Source organism: Myotis davidii, unplaced genomic scaffold (genome assembly GCF_000327345.1).
Source record: "Myotis davidii unplaced genomic scaffold, ASM32734v1 scaffold945, whole genome shotgun sequence".
NCBI lineage: Eukaryota > Metazoa > Chordata > Mammalia > Chiroptera > Vespertilionidae > Myotis > Myotis davidii.
In genome coordinates this window covers 695,504-701,503 of record NW_006296434.1, presented here as the reverse complement: position 1 = coordinate 701,503, position 6,000 = coordinate 695,504, and positions in this window count along the sequence as shown.

Below are 6,000 nucleotides of genomic sequence, written 5' to 3'. Positions count from 1 at the left end.
CCTAGAAATGAAAAAATTTTATATTTACAATAACAATGATAAGATACTTAGAATAAAATTTCTAAGAAAGACACAGGAGGGCCACAAGACCACTGACAGATTTCAAATAAGGTCTGACGAGGGGAAGAACACACCAGGTTCTTGGTTGATAAGACCGAACCTCATTAAAATGTCAAGTATCCTATATAATAAAAGCCTAATATGCTAAGTGTCCGACCATTTGTTTGACCATTCGACCAGTCACTACGACGTGCACTGATCACCAGGAGGCAGGTGCTCCAACCCACAGGTCAGCTTGCTGCTGGGGTCTGGCTGATCGGGACTGGGCGAGACAGGCCGAACATGCCCTGGAGCCCTCCCGCAGCCCCTCCCTGGCCGGCCAACCTCCCATGGTCCCTCCCCAGCCCCGATCGTGCACCAGTAGGGTCCCTCATCCTGGCCTGCACCCTCTCGCAATCCAGGGCCCCTCTGGGGATGTCTGCAGGCCAGGCCGAGGGACCCCACAGATTGTGCACTGGGCCTCTAGTGTAAATATATTGCCATTCCCATCAGAATTTCAAAGGGCTTTGTTTGCAGGAGGTGGGAATGGGATTAGATAATTTTATGTTTACATATTTCTATATGGATATAGAAAAAACATATTTGCATCAGATATAATATACAAAGGGGAATATTTGTAATATACAAAGAGAGCTCACAATGTGATCTTAAAATGTTAAAATCTAATAAATGAGTAAGAATGTACATAGGCAATTTTTAAATAGATATGATTTTTTAAATAAACATATTCTTTAAACTCATCCAAACTGTCAACCAACAAATTCACTAATAGTCAGGAAAACGCAAATTAAAGTAAAAATGAAATTTTACTTAAAAAAAACTAAAGAGAATGACACTACTTATTGAATACAGGGGCATGCATAAAAGACACTCACAAATATTGGTAGGTATAAATGTAATGTGGTTCAGTCCTTTTGGAAAGTAACATGGTAACTTCTATGAAATTTTAAAATATATAACATTTTCTGACCCTGAAATCCCAGGTTCTTGGAAACTGTCCTATAGAAATAAAATGACTACCAGGAATAGAGGACATATGTACAAATGATGTTATCAAAGCACTGTTCATAGTAGAAAACATAGAAACAAGGTGGTTAAATAAATTATGGCCCATTCGCAACATGAAATATTAAGTAGCCATTAAAAACACAAAATAATTGAAAACTACCAGATATTAATTTGGAAGGGATTCCATGAAATCCTGCTTTGTTCTTGTACATGAATACATAAGCCTGTATATAATTGTATGAAAAAGGGGGAAAATGAAAGGCTACAGGCCATTTGTTAACATACTTTATCAGGATGGGTTGGAAGAAGAGGAGAAAAGTGATGGGGGAACCCAGCAAAGAGAGAAAGAGAAAAAGAAGATTTTTAAGAATGTGTAATATTACCAAAGTATGCATTTTTGTAAAGTTATAAAACTACATGTGAGTGTACAACTTTTTTTTTACAGAGGAAAATTTAAACGTCACCTATTAGGTTATGATTGAAAAACCATGCAACTGAATTGAGCCCCAGGGGAAAGACATCATAAAGCACCACCGTTCGATCACTATGGCAACTTGCAAAGTATTTCTGCAGAGCAGTTCCCACAGCTCCCACATGTACCATCAAAACAAATATGCGAAACACTAAAATTTAAAGAGAATCGGTCACTTTATGTGTTGTCTTAACACACTTAATAGTGTCATTGTACATAATGTGAAATTTATGTTAAATTCATATAATCTTATATGGTCAAGTCATCTACTTTTGTTTATTTTGATGACTGTGGTTTTCAAAGGACTAATAATATAAAGAAAAACATTTGATGCTATAGTACAAGATAAAGAGAGAGATTTCAAGCAAATATAAGGTGTCCTTTTCAAACAAATACATACACATATGTATATACATATACTTATTTTATATACTATGTTATACTATGTCTATATATACTACCAGCTTTTATCACTTATGTCAGCTAATTTCAATAGCAGTACTAAAAGAATGAGCTATAAAGATAATAATATGTAGATAAAATTGTGAAGTGTTTTCCATTATGAATTTTGCCTTTTTTCTTGATATAATTCTATGTGTAAAAAAATACTTCACTACGAATTTTGTTGAAAAAGAAAAAGCTAAAAATGGTGGAAGATGGAATTTGGGAAGAATTATAATTGTCATACTTGATGATTATTACCAATACTCACAAATATTTGAAACATGAAGTCCCAAAGCAATTCTACAACAAGGTCTCACAATGTAGCACACCGTTTAGTAAATTTAGGAATAACTGGTACATGTGAGGTTTTAAAGTACATTAAAGATTACTTCCCGCCGGAGACTTCTTCCATCCAACTAAACCTGGTGTTCCCTCTGTCTCAAAGTCCCTGTCTTACTCTTCAAATTTGACCTCCTCCGTCAGGAAGCTTTCCCTGACTTCCTCCAGCAAAGGGATGTTTGCTCTCCGGTCCTTTACCACCAGTGCTGTAACGGGTTGGGGTTGGGGGGCGGGGTGTGTATTCTTTTCCCTACTCGGCTGTGAGCTCCTGGGGGGACGAGACCAAGGCCGCGCCCTTTCTGTACCTCAGTGTCGCCTACATACTTGCTTCTCAACAGGCCACCGAGGTGTTGCTCGATTCCCACTTCTCGCTCTGGCTCGTGTTATCTCATTCAACTATCCTCACCCTTCTCGGCACTCTGCCTTTTGCATCTCTCATGGTGTTCCCCTCTGATAAACTCCCATCTCTGCAGCCCACTATGCCCAGCAAGCACATGTACCTCCCTCCTGTGTCCACGCATTGCTCTCTAATTGCTCCATATGTGCACACTTCGGATCCAAAGCAAGATCCCAAACAGAAACCAGGGGGACTATTTCCTGAATTTTCAAATCTCCTAGTACCAAGTGTGAGTAATGTAATCATCAATTCCGGTTAAATTAAGGGACACATCTTTTCTCTCTCTGGATTCTCACTGTGCTCTCCAATGTTATTACATTGATAATTTTCTGATTTGTATTTAATGGACGGGTGAGGGAGCGCACACACGAAGACAATGACTTCAAAACGCTTCTGGAATCACACAGCGGCAGAGACTGCCCCTGGCCCTAACGGCCACACTCACATAGGCACTCAACACCTGCACCTGCCCGCGAGCGTCCCACTGTCCAGAGCTCCCTTAGAAACCCAGCGAGACTGTGGGAATTGGAGAGAGTACGTGACGCTGAAAAATAATAAATTAGGTGAGAAGTGAATAAAGGGCAAATAACTCAAGGCATCGTCCTTGACTAGTCTTCCAAAGAAACCCTCTAAGAGTTAGTGCAAGTTGTCTGGGGATAGACAGAGAAGGGGGAGATGTACTTGAAAAGCAACTGACAGAAACACAGATGAATGTTTATCATCAATACAAAAAAACACACACACACACACACAATAAAATTACCACAAACTAGAGAACAGAGAGGATTCAAGTATTCTGAAGTTTGGTTCCATGCATTTATTCAGCCATTTTGCCCTTGTGAATCTTCCCCACAAAATTGTATCCATTCTTCAGAGCTAATCATGATTTGATTAAAACGACAATTAAAACTCTAAGCTAATTTTTCTATATAAACAGTTTCATTTAAAAGATGTAGGGTCCACTATTGAAATACATGTCACACACATGAATGAAGGGAGGGCCTAAATGACTAATAAGTTGATAGCCCGTCTTGAACATATGGCATTGACATCAAGAACTCACACGCACTCGGGCCAAGACCTACAGCCAGCTGCAATGTGCATCCGCGAAAGAAGCAGAGAAAATCCCAGTGCGACTTCGGTTTCTGTCCAGAGCTAGTATTTTACCAGATACTCGTTATGTGTGTGCTGCGCTTCGTTATCACTTCTTTCTCTGCAAGGTTGGTTCAAGGTGCAGGACCAAAACCCAGCGGAAAGGAGCGAGGTAAAGAGCAGCATCTGCGTCTACTTAGCCTGGCTGGAGATCACTTCTCCGTGCACTGATGCTCGAACCAACCAGTGCCCTGGCTGATCCGCCTCGAGGGACAGAAATCGCTAAGCTTCATCATGGAAAATACAGATGCCCTAAAAAACGTGCAATTCCAGATGAATGGGAACGAAGGTTGATCTTATTAGTGTTCTCTGCTTGAGTACAGACTGATAGAAAAGCTGGGAGCTGGAAAATTGTTAATATGTTCCCAAGGCTGTTCACAGGAACTGGGTGAATTTTACTCATAATAGCGGGCCGGCTGTATTTGCCCGACAGAACCAACATTCTAAAGTACATACAAGTTTGAAAGAAAATAAAAAAGGAAGCGTGTGGCCAAATGTTTCTCATTGAAGGGGAGAAAGGAGTCACAGATCCCTTGGATCAGTGGCCCAGAGTCCAGCCATACATGACCATAGCACATTGCTACTTCTCTGCGGTGGAAAATCTTGCTGTCTCCTATGATGCCAATGACCTCCATGCTCCCCGAGGGCAGGGACCTGTGCCATTCACGCTCTATCTCAGGACAGATCTCCGCAGGACACAGTAGAGCCTCCTAAGTAGTTACTGAACAAATGCTTTCCTGAGGAGGAGAAGCTGCCTCCCGCAGGCAATTGCCTGGAAGCAGTGGGAGACGGCACCTCTCCCAGGTCCCTGCTGTGTCTCCTTCAAGGACACTCAGTGCTCACCCGCAGGCCGAAAACGACTTACCGGAGTCTAGGAAGTGCTTGTCCTCTGATCTGTGAAGAGACTGTCTATCTCAGCTTCTCACTCATCCTTCTTTCACTTGTTTGGGTGTCATCTCTCCTAATTTCACATTTTTAGGAAAAAGCACTATATCCACACAGTTTTCTACCACTGCTAACTTTCATGTAATGACTTGTGCGTTGTGGGAAACACCAGCCCTCTTCATTTTGGGTTAAAAATAATGTTTCACTATTTTGTTTTACTGCCATTTAAAAAAATATTGTGGACGTTTGTCATGGTGACAATAAAAACTAGGAATATAACAGGATAATTGTGAAAAAGCAGAATTTTACCTACATTATTTAGAACAGTTGCTCCAAATTACTACCTTCCTAGGTATCTATCTATAATAATAAAAGCATAATATGCTAATTAGACCGGACATCCTTCCATCCTTCCGGATGAAGCCAGAGCTGAGAGGAAAGCCTGAGTCCCAGGTACCAGAGGGAACCTGGTGCCAGCAGCCAGGGGAAGGAAGGCCTACTCTTGCATGAATTTCATGCATCAGGCCTCTAGTTAAATAATAAACTTTAAAATGTCAAGAGGAATCAAAATATACTCATTCAATGGACTTACCCTCCACTGAAGGTCTGTACAGCAAATAGTACCAGCACTGAATTTAAAGTACATAGACTGTATTTATAACACTTGCAAATTGTATACTACTTGCCACGGACTTCATTGAATTACAATTAAGAGACTATTGACCTTCTGATGTTGAGTGCACTTGGTTTTAACTTTAAACAATCCACTCGAGGCCTGTCATTTCTCCATGTCGATGTCCAGATTTTAATGGATAATTGAAGATTTCAGATCACATACCCATAAGCTGATTAATTATGATTGACACAATCCCTGCTGCTAAAGTCTGAGTCAATGGCAAATTTACTCATATTCCAGAATTTGTTTATGCAGCAGTTTCCTTTTGTTAAGTATTGTCCTTTAAAAAAAAATCAGCTTACTCCAAAATGCCTTTTTTGGCTCAGAAAACAAGCAGTAAATATTTAATAGCCTTTGAAATGGCTAATCCTTTACCAAGTAAATTGTGTTAAACTGCAAGAGTATATGTTTTAAGCTCTCACTGACTAGCACTACCCTGTGGGATCTAAATGTTGGCAGGAACACTCTCTCCTTTGCAACTTCTCAAAAGCTGACCACTAAAAGTTCCAGAAAAACGTAAACAGGCGAATCCTACATTTTATTTTATTAAATATCAGAATCATAACC